General features: G+C 34.1%; 1 protein-coding gene across 1 annotated transcript in view; it reads right to left on the bottom strand.

Annotated features, from left to right (window-relative positions):
• The window catches only part of LOC129230088 (uncharacterized), a 161731-nt gene that overhangs the window by 103374 nt on the left and 40346 nt on the right, over positions 1-18011 (bottom strand). The window contains exon 2 of the mRNA XM_054864480.1: positions 13655-13769. The gene's annotated coding sequence lies outside the window, so the exon portion shown is untranslated. The remainder of the gene's footprint in view (positions 1-13654; positions 13770-18011) is intronic.

Here is an 18011-nt window from a genome sequence, read left to right as displayed (position 1 = left end):
TTCGCTTCTGAACTATCATAACCTGGAAACGTGGTAGACAGCAAGTGTAAACATTCAACGCGCCAAAGTACATCACTTGTGACGTCACGAAGACATGCCTTGTTTGAAAAATCGGACAATTTAAAAAAACTAATTAAAAATTAAATGTTGGGAATATGAAAGTATTTTCAAGGACCATGTTTTTTTTTTGCTCATTCTATCAACTTCAGTGACTAAAAGTAGTACTTTTGATCGAATGAAACAACCCCATTGCCACTAAAATGAAACTCAGAAAAATATTTTAGAACAAACGCCATTTTAACACAAAAGCCAGTTTTAAGATAAAATTCTGCGTGTCTTATAAACAGAACTGACTGCCACCAGAAATAATTAAATTCACATAACTTTGATTAATGGAATAAAACTTGAGACGTTTTACAACGGAAAGTCCGAAACGAAATTACGGAATCCAGATAAACCACATTAAGTTCTATTAACTGAACAGCGGAGAAAATGCGATTTAATATCGGCTAATGGTTGACAAAGCCAATTGAAAATTTCGCGAATTCGGAGTGAGAAATAAAAATTTTACACTTACAATAAGCAGTCCATTGTTTGTTAGTTTTTCCCTTAACAAATTGAAATTAGAAAATATTTTGAGCGTTTTGTTAACTTCGAAGTTTGTTGCTTTTTCATCTTCCGGACTCCAAATATTCGTAGTTTAAGTCGGGGTTTTGTTGCAAACAATTTGTATTGCCTTGAAGAGCTAAATGCAATACACATCACTATATTTCAATATGCAAGCATCTATTGTTGGAGATTAATTTCCCCAACTATTTTTGAAGTAAAATTACCAGAATTGAGCTAGAAATCCACAAATTGTAAATAATTTCGGAAACTTCTCGTTTGCGTATGAAATGTAAACAATGGGGTTGACCCAGGAAATACTTTCATTTTCCCAACAGTAATTTTTTAATTAATTTTTTAAAATGTCCGATTTTGAAAACAAGGCGTGGTTCTTATGACATCACAAATGATGCAATTTGTGTGGCGCATCTTTCTACCACATTTCCACGTTATGATAATCAAGAAGCGAATTAAATATTGCACTCTACGCTTGCTATCAACCCTATCGTTGCCAATACACGTGAGTAAAGACGAGAATTAAATATTTTTCTCCATGAATGGCAACACTGAATGGCATTTCATTATTTGTGACGTCACACGACAGAAACGTAAACATTGAAAGCGCACCGATTTAAGTAATTTTTTATGAATATTTAACTTGAACAAATTATTTAAAAAATGGTCAGATCCTATATTTTTAAGCATGCTCTTTCAGAAAAAAATACTTTTGAAATTTTGGAAAGGACCTCATTGTGTAAAATACTCTTCGGGCCTTACAATATTGTATGTAAATACAGTGGTCGCCGCTTATTTGAATCACACTTATTTTAAACAGTTTTGCTTTCATAAAGCGGCTAATTCAATAAAGCTGGATTTTGCTCTGTTTTTGGCAATTTGATTCATTAAAGCGGTTGATTCAATTAACTGGCGTCCATTGCATTTGAATAAACTTACCGAAATTTTATTTTTAACTCGCGATCTCTTACTGCAAGAAGATATTGTCGCCTTAGAGAAGTGTTTCGTATTTTTTTCCGTGAGTGTAACCCTTTGAAATGACCATTTCTTCGTGGAACCCCTGTTTTTTTCATAAGTTGCATAGTTTGAAAAATGTTCTTGAAATGTCTTATTTGCCGCCAAAGTAAAAGTTTAATAAAGTTCATTAGCTTGAAGTGTAATATCAAAAATTTACCCAAAAAACAAAAAAAAAAATCGGAAAACAATTGTGAAAACAAAATTTTTATTTTTTTAGACCCAAATTAAGTTTTAAAGTTTCAAATTTAAGTTTTCAAATATCAATATTTTAATAGGTTTTTTAAAGTCTAAAAAGAAAGTTAGGAAAATAAAGAGTGAGAATTTCGTGGAACCCTTGATTGATCACCATGGAACCCTTGGGTTCCGTGGAGTATAATTTTAGAAACATTAAGATATCTAATTCCAGAAGTTACACTAAGATATCTTACTTTTGTTCTGAGGTGACGGTATCTTGTTCATTGGTGCGTAGATACGGTCAAATAAATGTTACGACTACGTTTTTTTTTCTCCCCCTCCCCAGTCTTTTTGTTTTTGCCGCTATACCTCCAGCTAATCATTGATTTCTGAATCAGTTGCAATGTGCTAGGAATGGAATGTGTCGCCATAATGCGGTAGTTTCCAAAATTTTAAAAGTATTTTTTTCTGAAAGAGCATGTTTAGAAACATAGGATCTGACCATTTTTTAAATAATTTGCTTAAGTTTAATATTTAAAAAAAAAAAAAAATACTTAAATCGGTGCGCTTTTATTGTTTATGTTTTGTACCGATGACATCACAAATGATGAAATGCCATTCAGTGTTGCCATTCACAGAGCTAAATATTTAATTCGCATCTTTACTCTCGTGTATTGGCAACGATATGGTTGATAGCAAGCGTAGAGCGCAATTTTAATTTGCTTTGATCATCATAACGTGGAAACGCTGTAGAAAGATGCGGCAAAATGCATCATTTGTGACATCATCAAGACCACGCCTTGTTTGAAAAATCAGACATTTTCAAAAAATTAATTAAAAAATAACTATTGGGAAAATGAAAGTATTTTCTGAGCCCATGTTATTATTTTTGCTTATTCTATCAATTTCAGTGACTAAAAGTAGTAATTTTGACTGAAGAAAACAACCCCATTGTGGACTTAGTTTTAATTAATCTAAAAATTGCTGCAGTATCAACGTCACAGAAGTTTCCTATTTAAGGGATCCGCTACTTGTAATCGGTATTGAAAAACACTTACACTAAAAATACATTTCATCTCGATACAAAACGCCGTTGTTAATTTTTAACAAAGTAAAGCTTTTGATAAAAACGCATTTAAATGAGTCGTTTAACACAACGTAGCATTTTCAGAAGGGTCGTAGCATATCTTCAGTTAAACTTCGAAAGATTCTGAATAAAATCCTTCATCACACTTAAAAACATCCGAAGTCAACAGTAGAAAAAGTTCAATGTTACTTTTTTTCTGAGCCAACAAAAAAGGGAAAAGCATTAATTTGGAATTGAAATGAAGAGAGAAAAATTAAATATATACGTTTCATTTTAGAATGCCCTCAATCATCACCATTACGTATCATCAAAAATCGTTTAAGAGGAAATAACCTATAAAAGACATTATAAAACAGAATTTACTGTTCAGACTCCGTCCAAAAATTGATCTTCGTAGTAAAAACGTCTGTATATAAAAAAAAAACCTTCCGATTCTGAAAACCTCCGCCATTTCCATTCGTAATAGAATACAATTTGAAAAAGATTTAGTGGTCTAAAGAGAGACAGGTGCTTTATATTATATTACCTAGAATAGGAAACTGTTCGGATGGAAGTATTACTGATGTTTATCTCAACGCCATTAAAACGCGATCATATAAACTGTGGTTTCAATTCAAAGAAAGTAGGCCTAACTTCGTGGAAATGGTTTTCAGTTTTCGAGGCTTTTTCCGCTGAAGGATGAGTAATGATACGTTTAGCATTTTCAGTTCGAATGTTTTTTTGTTTTTGGTTTGTTACTCACATAAATTTTTTCCCTATTTTTGAAAGCCTTTTACATTGCTTTTACACAAACATTTTTTTTCTTCTACCCTCGAATGAAAGTCAGATTTTTACTCAGTTATTTAGAATACGGAGAATAGAAAACTGAAGTGGGATTGTAATTAATTTCTTAAGTGCACATTAACCCTTCACGTCCCCTTATTCAAAAACCTTTCTCTATTATGTTTTTGTGTGAATATTCCACTTCGAGTCTCTTCTTTTTGTTTCTCATTCTCTCTCTCTCTCTCGCGCCTCCAGATTTTGAAAGAATCGAAAAATACAGATTTTTTGGTATAAGATGCAATTTGTTTGGAGTTTCGAAGAGAAATAGAGTTATATAGTGAAATCCAGTTACACAATGAATACCAATATAGCGAAATACATTTTCAGTCCCAATTGAATTTCCATTCCATTGCTAAAATTTCCATTTCAACAAAATTCTCGGAACAACGAACAATATACAGTGGCTCCCAAAAGTGTTCGTACACTTACGATTTTCAATGAAATACACCCGTATACATTGGTTAAAATTAATATTTTGGAATAGGTATTTATATATAAGATTTTTGATCTATTTTCAACAAAACTACATGAACATTTTTAATAACATAATAAAACCTGATTTTTAAGAAATTAATAATCAAAAATTGCCAGAAACTTTATCTCACAAACGTCTTCGTACACTTTGAAAAAATATCTATATATTAGTAAATAATCTAACTTTTTACTAAGTTATTATTTAGTAGAATATCAGGCAGTATCAACAACAGCTTTTAAACGTCTGGGAATAGATTTCATTGTTTTTTCTTTCTTTTTTAGGGCAATTTCTGAGTAAGTGTTCAACCGCGCTTCGAGTCTTACTGTTTCTAGTTCGCTTTTCGTTACAATGCTGTATTTTCGTAATCTAGCCTCCAGATTTATCTAAATGTGTTGCATTAAATTTAAATCTGGCGATTGAGGAGATATTTCTAAGCTCAAGTACAATTTTTGAGGCACCAAACGCAAACGTTGAAAACCGTGTGAGTCTTATCGTTACTTGATGAAAAACAAAGTTTTTTCCGAAAAACCAAATTTTGGGCTAATAGTTTAAAATTGTTTTTTAAAACATTTAAATGAACAGCATGATTTATTACTTCATCGAAAAATTCCAAACTGCCAAGTCCTGATGCTGATATGCACCCTCACACAAAAACACCTTCACCGTCCTGATTAACTGGTCCAACTAAGTTCTCAAGTTTTAATTCCTCATTATTTCTTCTCCTTACACTTTATCAGAAATTCAACCAAAAATGTTGAATTTATTCTCATCTGTAAGTAAGACGTTAATCCAAAACTTTTTGAGCTTATTTATCACTGATTTTGCGACGGAAAGCGTAAACTTTCCGTTTTTTGCAAGAACAAGAAAATTCCTGCGGGAAGAGGTCCCATTTTATCCAGCTATTCAGAGAACTTGGAGAACAATTTGAGGTGAAAATTAAGCGTAAAATGTTTCATTAAATTCTGTAGAAACTTTTGTTGGACTCAAATGCGTATTTTTCAAACATTTTCTAACTGTAAATCTCCGATCACGGTTTGTTAACTTTGCTGGTTGACCTTTTCTAACCTTGGGTTTGATCCGATTATTTTATTTAAAGTATTTTATCAAGCACTTCATTGTAAAATGCATAAACAACCTAATTGAGAGACATTTCAAACCAATTTACCCCCCCCCCCGCTACTATGAGGGGGGATCAAATTTCGAATGGTATTTGCTGTTTTTTACAAATACTATCCATTTAAAAATAATAAGCAGACTATTAGGGAATAAATAAACAAAAAATTAAGGCCAAATGAGTTTACAGTGTCAACACAATGCAAAAATAATTAAAAAAAAACGACATATGATAATGATTATCATGAATTTATTCGAAAATATTACCGTGTACGATGACTTTTGAGGCGTATTATTATTTCTCTGTCTCTTCGTTTTTCGACAAATTTCAAAAAAAACGACAGTAATTTTGAAAAAAAAAAAAAAAAATCTACTGCATTTTATTCAGAATGGCATAGGAATTGATGTGGAAAAACATTGGACTACATATTTGAATTCAGTTTTGCGTTATTCTGTTTTTACTACAAAATTTCAAGGTGTACGAACACTTTTGGGAGTCACTGTATGCAGCTGCAACAGAATTTCACTGCATCTGTTTTAGCTAGAGCTCGAAACAGTTACCTCAATTCCTACAATTAACTACTTCTTTTTCTTTTGCAGACATTATAATAATTTCCTTCCCTTCGCAAGCAGTTGTTTTTTTTTTCCGGTTTTTATTTTATTTATTCATTTGCAAACGATAAGCATGGGCGCCCATATGCAAAATTTTAAGAGGGGGGAGGCTCAGATATTTTCTCCATGGTTCAGCAGGATATTTTCCCCATAGAAACCGCGTTTTCAGTATAGACTAGAGTTATGAAGTTTGACATTTTTAATAAATGATTCATTAATGGCTGGAGAAGAAATGTTTTTATATTTTTGCTGACTGAAAGCAAGGAAGTACTGAAAGCAAAGAAGTTTTAATTTCTAAGGGAGGAGGCTTGAGCCCCCCCCCCCTTACCGCCCCTATATGGCACCCTTGACGATAAGTCTTTTCACATCTTATGGATTCTTTTTTCGCAAACGTTATTCACGAACGTTTTGCAGACGATCAAGAAAGGCATAATTTTTTTCTGCTCATTATTTTTTTTAATGAAATCATGTATATATTTTTCTTTTATTTAGTTATTGTTTTTTTTTAAATTTACATTTCATTTTTTTCTTCTCAGTAGTACACACTTCTTTTTGAGTTGATTTTTTTTTTTTTTTTTTTTTTTTTTTTTTAATTTCAAATTCTTGATGATTGCTTTATGCATTTAGAAATAACTTACAAGGTACTCCCCATTGAGCCAAATTCTGTAATACTATGCCATCTGAGGAACAAAATACCAACCCGCTTCTATAGACGGGGCACTGATTTTCAACTTTAAACTCGGTTTACTCAGAAGTACACAGCTTGGGTTGTCCCATTTTTGCACAATATCGCCGTTGAAATATTGAGTCAACTGAATGCCCGTTAATCCACTACTAGTATCAGTCAGGGGAGCAGCAGGAAAAGGGTTCCATGTTTCCAAGTCATATTACCGATCCTAGTATGGTAATATGTAAGATTATTACGACGAACTGCCAGAGGAAAAAAATTCCTTGCTGATCCCCCCCCCCCCCCCACTTTGAGAAATTACATTTGATGTGCATATGTCGCCTCAGCAGTGTTGCCAGATGGTCAAACCCAGATTTCCCCAATTCCCTTTCAATTTTTCCCCAAAAAGTAATGTTTCCTACCAAAATTCCTCAAATTCAAAAATTATCTTTCCACTTATATTTTCAGAAAATGAATCGACTTCCTCTAATATTTTTGTCTCTTTTTTTACCCCAAATAGCCGAATTTTCTTAGAAAATTCCCCAACTTTTTTTTTCTCCCCATTTTCGCCTTTCTTTTTTTTTTTTTTTTTTTTTTTTTTGTCTTCTTTATCAATACCTTTCTTTATCTGTACTAATAATAAAGCTGAAAGTCTCTCTCTCTGTCAGGATCTCTGTTACGCGCATAGCGCCTAGATCATTCGGCTGATTTTCATGAAATTTGGCAAAGAATTAGTTTGTAGCATGGGGGTGTGCATCTTTAGGCGATTTTTCGAAAATCCGATTTTGTTCTTTTTCTATTCCAATTTTAAGAACATTTTCCCGAACAAAATTATCATAAGATGGACGAGTAAATTACCAAGCTATCATAACGTGGAACCGTAACGTGGGCAAGCCAATTGGCGAGGAATTCATCATGCATTATTTGTAAATATACAGGGGAACCAATTCTACTACGGGCAAAGCCATGCGGGTGCCACAAGTCATAAATGCAAGCGCTTGACCGAGAGATAAGAAATAGCCAAATGTTTTTCCCATGACCCCCTCCCTGGATCCGCCTATGCTCCTATGGTCGACAGGTTTTCACTAGCATGTCCCTCCTTTTGGGCTGCGGCGTCCACGCCCTGGAATCGACTTTATTTATAGCCGACTGTCTCAACTTTACACAATCCTCTTAAGACAAAACACCCAGCATTCAGCCCATGGTATTCATCTGAATTTTGACTTCTTGAATCAAATTAAATTATGATTGCGATAGGAGCCATTTGCAGAAACAAGAAATCTATCGAGCAGGATCTTCTATCGTAATGGGATCGTTTCTGAAATTTTAAAAGTATTTTTTTTTTTTTGAAAGTTTCTTAAAAACATAAGATTTAACCATTTTTCAAATAATTTGCAAAGCTTAGTATTTTTTAACAATTATTTTAAACGGTGCAATTTTGTTGTTTACGCTTTTGTTCATGACATCACAACTGATGAAATGCTATTCACTGATGCCATTAGCGCAGAGCGCAATACTTAATTTGCTTTTTTACTCGCATGTACTGGCAACGATATGGTTAATAGCAAGCGTAGAGCGCAATATTATATTCGCTTCTTAATTACCATAATCCGGAAACGTGGTAGACAGCAAACGTAAGCATTCAGCGTGTCAGTAGAGTTCCGCGCCAATGTTCATTACTTGTGACGTCATAAAGACCACGCCTTATTTCCAAAATCGGACAATTAAAAAAAATAAAAATTAAACGTTTTGAAAGTAAAAGATTTTCCTCGCTCCATGTTATTTTCTTTTGCTTATTCTATCAACTCAGTGACTAAAAGTAGTACTTTTGACTGATGTAAAAAACCCTATTCGTTATTGCGAAAAACATAATTTGAATTCAAGACGTCAAAATTCAAATGAATGCCAGGGTTTGCTGCAGATGTTATGTTTGCATTTGATATCTTTAATCAAGAAAAATAGTTTATGAAGAAGAGGGCTTACGAACGAAAAAAAGGACATTTAAATAGATGAGTTTCGTGTCTCCTTTAGACAAGATGTTCAACCGAAAACGGTTTGCTGTAAGTAGGCTATCGTAGCGACATCTAGAAACAAAATGATTAACTACAGGAAATTGGCGTAAAAGAATACTTCCAAAAACGTTTTAAAAACCATTCCAACAGATAAATTTCTATCTCATTAGACAATTTCTATTGAAGCACTATGAGTTTCTAAAAACTACCCTTTATATCTGAAATACAAAATTTTAATCCTCTGCTAGCATTGTCACTACCGGATCCAATTGTTTTGTAATTGCTACCAGTGTTTTTTAACTCTTCTAGGATAATATATTAAAAATAAATATTTTCTAACGTAGGATTCAGGATCTGCTGATGTTAATGCACGTCTCTTGAACTCTCGGGTGTGAGCGTTCGTCACGCCTGTAAAATCAATCGCAAAAACGCCAAATTTGGCGACATTTCGTGAATTGTCTCCTAATTTAACACGGCTTCCATTTCTCGCTAAGCCCATTAAAAAACCAGGCAGAAATGACGTCATCACTAGGTGAGGTACCGCACGCGGCTAGTATTGTTATTAGAATACTTTCTGTTTAATTAGCAAATGATTGATGAAAAAATCGGCAGCGTTTTAACATTGTGATAACGGCGGATATTGATTTCTTTAACATTATAACTGCTGCACAAAATTCCGATATGAATCTAAAGGGAAATCATACTTTCTCTTATTTTCTCAGTCATTTCGGAAAACTCTTTCCGCTGTAGCCAGGAGTTGTTCAAACAATGCCTAGGCGCGGCTTTAATTATTTATTTTATTTTTTGTTTATTTATTAATATTTTTTTGTGGTAAATATTGAGAAGCTTTGGTTGAAAAATTTAGCCGTGGGTTCAATGCTTTCCTCAAAAAATTAGTCTCGCAAAATGTTTTAGTAGACGTCAACAGCAATTAAAACGAAGATGAAACTCACAACAAAAGTTTTTTACTATTAGCATCATCTAATGTAGGAGAGAGAAAAAAGAAAGAAAAGAAAAACCTTAGAGTATTCACGCCTGTAAAATCAATCGCAAAAACGCCAAATTTGGCGACATTTCGTGAATTGTCTCCTAATGTAACACGGCTTCCATTTCTCGCTAAGCCCATTAAAAAACCAGGCAGAAATGACGTCATCACTAGGTGAGGTACCGCACGCGGCTTGTATTGTTATTAGAATACTTTCTGTTTAATTAGCAAATGATTGATGAAAAAATCGGCAGCGTTTTAACATTGTGATAACGGCGGATATTGATTTCTTTAACATTATAACTGCTGCACAAAATTCCGATATGAATCTAAAGGGAAATCATACTTTCTCTGATTTTCTCAGTCATTTCGTAAAACTCTTTCCGCTGTAGCCAGGAGTTGTTCACAAACAATGCCTAGGCGCGGCTTTAATTATTTATTTTATTTTTTGTTTATTTAGTAATATTTTTTTGTGGTAAATATTGAGAAGCTTTGGTTGAAAAATTTAGCCTTGGGTTCAATGCTTTCCTCAAAAAATTAGTCTCGCAAAATGTTTTAGTAGACGTCAACAGCAATTAAAACGAAGATGAAACTCACAACAAAAGTTTTTTACTATCAGCATCATCTAATGTAGGAGAGAAAAAAAGAAAGAAAAGAAAAACCTTAGAGTATTATTGAAATGCAGAACTGCAATGGCAAAGACGAAATAGAAGCTTTGCAAAGATAATTATCAATTATTTTCTCAAAGTACGCCTTTCAAAAACTGATGAAGAGAGAGAGAAAGCGCGAAGAGAGAGAGAGAGAAAAAAAACACTTCAACTTCCGTTCTTTTTGTAGATTTCACTCCAGTTTCCTCCCTTTTTATTTTCTTTCTGTGAGTTTTGTAACACGTTACACACATAATATCGTCTGCCGCTCAGAGAACGGTCCAGCGTGTTCTCGGAATCGTCGAATGTCATAAGAAACGAAGAGTGATTTCGAACCCATTCGTTCGAAACGAAACCACCAAAGCGCGAACTGAGACAGTCAGCGAAATATTTTTCGCCGGAAGATAGCGATTCTAAATATGCCGGAGAAGTTCAATGTCGTGATGGATGGAATGTAGGAAACAGTTAAGAGAGAGAGAGAGCACAGTTTTATGAGACACCGGTGGCAACTTTACAGGAGCAAATATTTGTTCGATGGAATATTCGTCCATTCCAACGCAGTGTTTTATACACAATATTTGAATCATGTGAGTAAAAATAAAGGCAAAGGTTGAACACATTTATTTGAACAAATGCAATAAAATATAAGAATAAATCTTTACTAATAATAAAGCTGAAAGTGTGGAGGTCTGGATCTCTGTAAGGATCTCTCTCTCTCTGTCAGGATCTCTGTGACGCGCATAGAGCCTATTCTTCGTGCCCTCAGCCTTCGTATTCAGAGCCCTTCGTGCTTATTAGCACTTATCAGCCCGGCATAGGAAAGTGACTGAGCTGGAGATGGAAAACCTCTTAAGGAAGCTAAGAGGGCCCAACAAACTGGTAGCTAATGTAGAATTAGCACAGACCAGCCGAGTGACCGAAGCAATGGTTCGGTTCAACTCGAAGCGCCAAAACCGTTCGTTCGATTTTCATGAAATTTGGCACAGAGTTAGTTTGTAGCATGGGGGTGTGCACCTCGAAGAGATTTTTCGAAAATTCGATTTTGTTCTTTTTCTATTCCAATTTTAAGAACATTTTCCCGAAGAAAATTATCATAAGATGTACGAGTAAATTACCAAGTTATCATAACGTAGAACCGTAACATGGGCAAGCCATTTGGCGAGAAATTTACCATACATTATTTGTAAATATATAGGCGAACCAAAAGACCTTTTAACTTTCTACTACGGGCAAAACCGTGCGGGTACCACGAGTAAATAATAATAATAAAACAAGAGGTAAGGATAAATGCACTGGAATATAAAATTTCTTTCACTTTTCAATTCCATCACCAATATATTTACCTTTAAAAATGTTAGTAGAATCATGTGCTAAGTTATTTAGTCATTTTGTCTAATTTTATTTCTCTCATCGATACAAAGTACAGGGAGCATCATGTTCGTAGAAAATTACCAACCTAAATTTCCGTTTTCAACTATGCTCAAATCAATCTTGACTTTTTTTTTTCTTTTTTTGCGGCCAAAAATAGTTTGATTTTGGATAAAATTACTAAACATTGAATAATCACTTCCCTACTAATAATAAAGCTGAAAGACTCTCTGTCTGGATGTCCGGAAGATATCTGGATGTCTGGATCTCCGTGACGCGAATAGCGCCTAGACCGTTCGGCCGATTTTCATGAAATTGTGCAAGAAGTTAGTTTGTAGCATGAGGGAGTGAACCTCGAAGCGATTTTTTGAAAATTCGATGTGGTTCTTTTTCTATTCCAATTTTAACACTCCGTCGGGCGCAACTGATCTATTAGGCACACCTCGAATTCTTTAGTTAGCCACGCCCTCTCAATAGCTCATGGAAAAATGTATATTCATTTTCTCAAACTTATGTTACATTCGAAAATCATGAAAAACTGTTTTATTTCTCTTCTTTTGTGTTTGTAGTTAACAATTTTTTCGTAAGAAAATGTAAACATGCGTAGAAAAGATCAGTAGATCAAAGTGTGCTTCCCAGGCTCAATGCGCCCGATCGTGTTCTAAAACATATTGCGCCCGACGGAGTGTTAAGAACAAAATGATCATAAGATGGACGAGTAAATTACGAAATTACCATAACGTGGAACCGTAACATGGGGACAAGCCAATTGGCGAGAAAATTCACCATACATTATTTACGAAATTATCATAACGTGGAACCGTAACATGGGGACAAGCCAATTGACGAGAAAATTCCCCATACATTATTTGTAAATATACAGGCGAACCAAAAGACCTTTCAATTTTTCTATTACGGGCAAAGCCGTGCGGGTACCACTAGTATACAATAATACGTGATTTACGTGTGGAATATATGGTAGATATTTTTACATATATTGCATAAAACAAGTGTTTTGAACAAAACGGTTGAATTTTATGAAGATAGTTCTTGTCACAAATATTTTACAGCAAGCATATTTTCATCTTTTGCTGCTGTGTCATTTGACAGTATTTTGGACAATTACGTTGATCCGTAACATGACATTTTTTTTGCCATAGCCATTACTACTGAGTCCGATTAGCACATTGTTTTATTTTGAGTTTGTCGTACCAACACACAAACAAAACAAAAAAAAAACCTGAAACTAAAATAATAAGCATACAGTAAATTAAATAGTTATGGCAAAAAACAAAAAAAAAGTCATGTGTTGGACTTGACATTTGTCCAAAATACTGTGAAATCGCGCAGTTATCAAAGATTAAAAATTTGAAAACTAAACCGAAAGAAAAAAATTAAAACATTTTATATCAATGGTACTTTTATACCAATTCATGAAGAACCCGGCACATCTTCAAAACATTGAGAAAGGAAAAGAAAAAAAAGACGTTAATGCAAAAAAAGAAAGAAAAGAAAATATAACATGGTATAAAAAAATTTGAAATTTCAGAAAAAAATAGAATTTTTAAAAGCCCAGATTTCGGTTTCTTGGCAAATCCGGGAATTTTTAGAACTTTGTATCCTAAATCCAAGCACTCCCAGTTTAAATTTGATTCGCATTGCCAATGCTATATCATATGTAGAGTGAAGCACCGTTTATAAGTTTCTCCTTTATTCGTTTTTATCATTCATATGTTTTTTAAATTGGTTACTGCAGAGTCCAATACACATTAATGTATACCTATCTACCTATCATATGTTTTTTAAATTGGTTACTGCAGAGTCCAATTGACAATAACGTATACTTATCGTAAGTTTTTTAAATTGGTTACTGCATAGTCCAATACACATTAACGTATACCTATCGTACGTTTTTTAAATTGGTTACTGCAGCTTCCAATACACATTAACGTATACCTATCATACGTTTTTTCATTAAAACGCTTTTTTATGCAGTCCTTTCAAAAATGTATATACATTGCTTTACTATATTAAATACAAAATGAAAAACCTACCTAAATGTTAAGAAATGCTTCTTGTCTATTTTTACATGCTGTTGACACAGGCTGAATAAATTTCTCTTCCATCAGATGTTCTAAACTTAGCCTGTCTAAGCATACTCTACGACACCTGGAAAAAACAAAATCAAGTTAAAATTATTTGTTAAGAACAATTTCGAAGCAAAACAGCTGTTTTTCAGAAGTTATTTACGAGGGAAAGTCAAAAGTTTTGCCATGTTTGACATTTCGCAGCAAGGCAGGAAAAGTGACACAACTTAAAATTTTGAAAAAACGTACTAACTTTTGATTTAAAATCTAAATTTAATGCCCTTTCTTGCCACAAAACTAGCACAACATTAGCTCATAATATTGGTGCATGGTGGCATAAAAACTATATAAACATTAGTGACACATCATTAAAAGTTCATAATTTAGAAGAAAACATTTCGGACTTTAAGCATGCATTATTAATTTGGACGACAAAAACAAACCAATAAACGTCATATCATAATGGTTTTAAACTAATTGTAATATTTAAAGCATAAATCACTTAAAACCACTACAGTGCCACGCATAAGTTTAAGCACAACCGAAATCTTTCGATAAAAAAGAAAAGTATACACCAAATAGCTTTGAAATTTTTACTGTGTATGCTAACAACTAGCTTACAAAATCATGTTTCGAATTTGGAAACACTTCATGGAAATTAAAATAATATTTCATTAAAAAATCAAAATTTTGCTGTCGCAAAAGTTTAGGCACAAAAACGAAATATTTACATTTAAGAAAGTATAAAAGTCTTTTAATAGTCTATGGTGTTACCATTGCATCTGATGAGCTCGAATATGCGGTTTTCCACTGATAGCACGAGATAATGGAAGGTTTTGGGTCGCTTAAAATTGAACTCTGCGATCGAGAAGGCGGGGCGAAGTGCCTTCTCGTGGAAAACGGACAATATGCGATGCTTATTCTGTGAGGGAAATGTGCAATTTGCATCGTAAGTTTGACATGAGCTGTTTTCACCAGCTGATTTCTTCCTGATATCGTAGAGTTCCAATGATATGGCACATTAGCTGGCAGGGATAGGATCTTTATTTTCTGTCCGAAATTTGCAACGTTCATCTTAAGTTTGATATGAGCTAGTTTCACCAGCTGATTTCTTCCTGATATCGTAGAGTTCCAATGATATGGCACATTAGCTGGCAGGGATAGGATCTTTATTTTCTGTCTGAAATTTGCAATGTTCATCTTAAGTTTGATATGAGCTAGTTTCACCAGCTGATTTCTTCCTGATATCGTAGAGTTCCAGTGATATTGCACATTAGCTGGCAGGGATAGGATCTTTATTTTCTGTCCGAAATTTGCAATGTTCATCTTAAGCTTGATATGACTTAGTTTCACCAGCTGATTTCTTCCTGATATCGTAGAGTTCCAATGATATGGCACATTAGCTGGCAGGGATAGGATCTTTATTTTCTGTCAGAAATTTGCAATGTTCATCTTAAGTTTGATATGACTTAGTTTCACCAGCTGATTTCTTCCTGATATCGTAGAGTTCCAATGATATGGCACATTAGCTGGCAGGGATAGGATCTTTATTTTCTGTCAGAAATTTGCAATGTTCATCTTAAGTTTGATATGAGCTAGTTTCACCAGCTGATTTCTTCCTGATATCGTAGAGTTCCAATGATATGGCACATTAGCTGGCAGGGATAGGATCTTTATTTTCTGTCTGAAATTTGCAATGTTCATCTTAGGCTGGCAGGGCCACGATGTATATTTCATGTTGGAAATTCGCAATGTTCCTCGTAAGTTTAATGTGAGCTGTTTCTCAACAACTGACTTCTTCATGATATAGTGGAGTCTCAATGACATAGCACATTTAACTGGCAGAGCTTTCCAAACTAAACAGTTCATAAAATGTACGTAATTTCGTTTCCTTCAAAACTTTAACAGGATTTCACAATTTACTAAAACATGACTGCTTAGTTTAAAAAATAACATTTGAGGCAGTGAGAAGCAAAGGGATGTAAGTGGACATTTTCAACTTTTAAGTAAAACGCGTTTAAAGATAACGTCCTAGATAGGCTTTCATTGAATTTTTTTCCTAAATCATGCTGTACAGCAGCACCTATCAGGCCTACAAGTACTATCTCTTTCCCCAAGACAGAGGAGAGTTTCCCCTACTACTTGTACCGGTTATCTCCAAATTTTTCAATTTTGCCACTCACATCCCTTTTGCTTCTCACTGCTTCATTTTTGAATTTAAATGTTCTATTTAAAAAAAGACTTTGGTAAAATTACTCTTAATACTGTCGTACTAAGCACAAAAGTGGTATCTGCAGTCGAGCTCAAACTGAAGTATCGCTATTTAAAGTGTTGCGCTTCCATTTATTTGATTCAGATGTCACTTTTTTCAGAAATTTGTTAAAACTGTTTCCCAGTTCTCAAATGACCATGAAACATTGTATTTAGGTAATATGTCAAAGAACCATCTGGTGACAATAACTCAATTTTGTTAAAAGGTGTAGATACGACTTTTGTGCTTAGCACGGCAGAATACGAAAGTAAAACTAGAGTAATTATTTAAATAGCGTAGCAGCATAGAAATTATAAAATGTGAAATGAAATCAATGACAGGAATATTAAGAATGGGAACTACTTTGATATACACCCCCAAATCGGAAATTTGGCGACTTTTTTTCTCACTCATGGTACAAAATACAAGAAAATACTAAATTTGGCAACAGCAAAAACCTAAAAGCTGAAAAATCCTAAATTGGCAACACAAAAATAAGAAACAGCAACCCTAAAAAGTCCGTAGGGAGTGACATATTTGGCGCGTAATTTTTGGGGGGTATATCAAAGTTATACCTAAGAATGTAAAAATTATTTTTAACAAAAGTAATTGGACGACATTCATTAGCGAAGAGAGAACAAAAACTAACTTTATTTTCAAACATGGACGCCAGCACTAGAGGTTCGAATATCATAACAGTTGCCACTCAATATGAAAACGGAAAAGTGATATACATAAATTATCACGGTTACAGTGAGACGTCACAGAACTATTGAGCTGAGGATTTGTACACACCTTAAATACATCCATTATAAATGAAAAGTCCAGTCATAATCGTTATAATATTCCCAGTTGCAGAAGCAGCATGACGGTGCGACGTGCGTCACAGATTCTTGCGAAAGTCTGCAAACTATTTCTTAGTTGTCGGAGAAATAAAACAATAAAATTTAGGAAAAAAAAAGAAAAGAAACCTTTCCATCTAATGAAGGTTACATGAAATACACCGCCAGCTCAGTCATTTCCAGCCGTTCGGTCACTCGTCTAGTTTGTGCTAATTCTATATTAGGTACCAGTTTGTTTGGCACTCTTGGCTCCCTTAAGAGGTTTTCCATCTCCAGCTCAGTCACTTTCCTATGCCGGACTGATGAGTGCTAATTAGCTCGAAACTGCAGTCCTCGGTTGGAAATGACTGAGCTGGCGGTGTACTTCGTGTATTTCTGCTTTAGCCCTGGCTAATGGGTGTAATTTACTGAATAATGAAGGTTAGTTGCGTATTTTCTTGGAGAGAATCCACTTTTAGGATGTACTTATATCTTATAGTAACATCTTATTTTTAAGTCTTTCTGGATGCCAACTTAAAATTTATGGTAAATCTTGAGTCGGTTTATCTTGCAGACTATTTTTTTTTATTTTAAAAGCTAGAGTGACCAAAAATTGCGATTTTTCGTTTATTAATGCATTGCATGTAGAAGCCAATTTCGCATCGAGCCATGTGAACGTAATCCTTAAAAAAAAACTTTTCATTTTTTTTTTAACAGGGTTGAAAGAGCACGCCTCCTATTCTTTGCATGGCCAGAAAATAATTTTTCTTCTTCCCTGTAAAATTATCATAATGCGGCTTACGTCCTTCAGGTATAGATATTATCTTAACCATTTTGTTGAAGTGCTATGGTCTACCGTACCTTCCCCTTACCATGGCATTGTATTTCGTGCCTGTTCCATCGGCTGCGTTAGGACTTAACTCGAACTTATGAAAAACCAAAGTTCTCTTTATTAATTTATTTTGATTGTTAATCCATTCACTTCACATACAGACCTCAATGACATTGTGTGAATACCTGCTTTTTTATCGGTCGTCTTCCGCATCTGAACATGCGCACACGTTAATAGTACGTTGCGGAAATTTACATGTCGCATTCTGGAAATAAAGTGACACTACAACACTACTATAAAATAAATAAATAAATAAATAAAATTAAAAAAAAAATCAGACAGCATTGGATAAAATCAAGGTTTTACACAATACAGTGCGGAGCAAAAGTTTCAGCACAATGCGAATTCTTGAATAAAAAG

This window comes from Uloborus diversus, chromosome 9, assembly GCF_026930045.1.
Source record: "Uloborus diversus isolate 005 chromosome 9, Udiv.v.3.1, whole genome shotgun sequence".
Classification (NCBI taxonomy): Eukaryota; Metazoa; Arthropoda; class Arachnida; order Araneae; family Uloboridae; genus Uloborus; species Uloborus diversus.
This window is presented reverse-complemented; position numbering and strand designations above follow the sequence as displayed.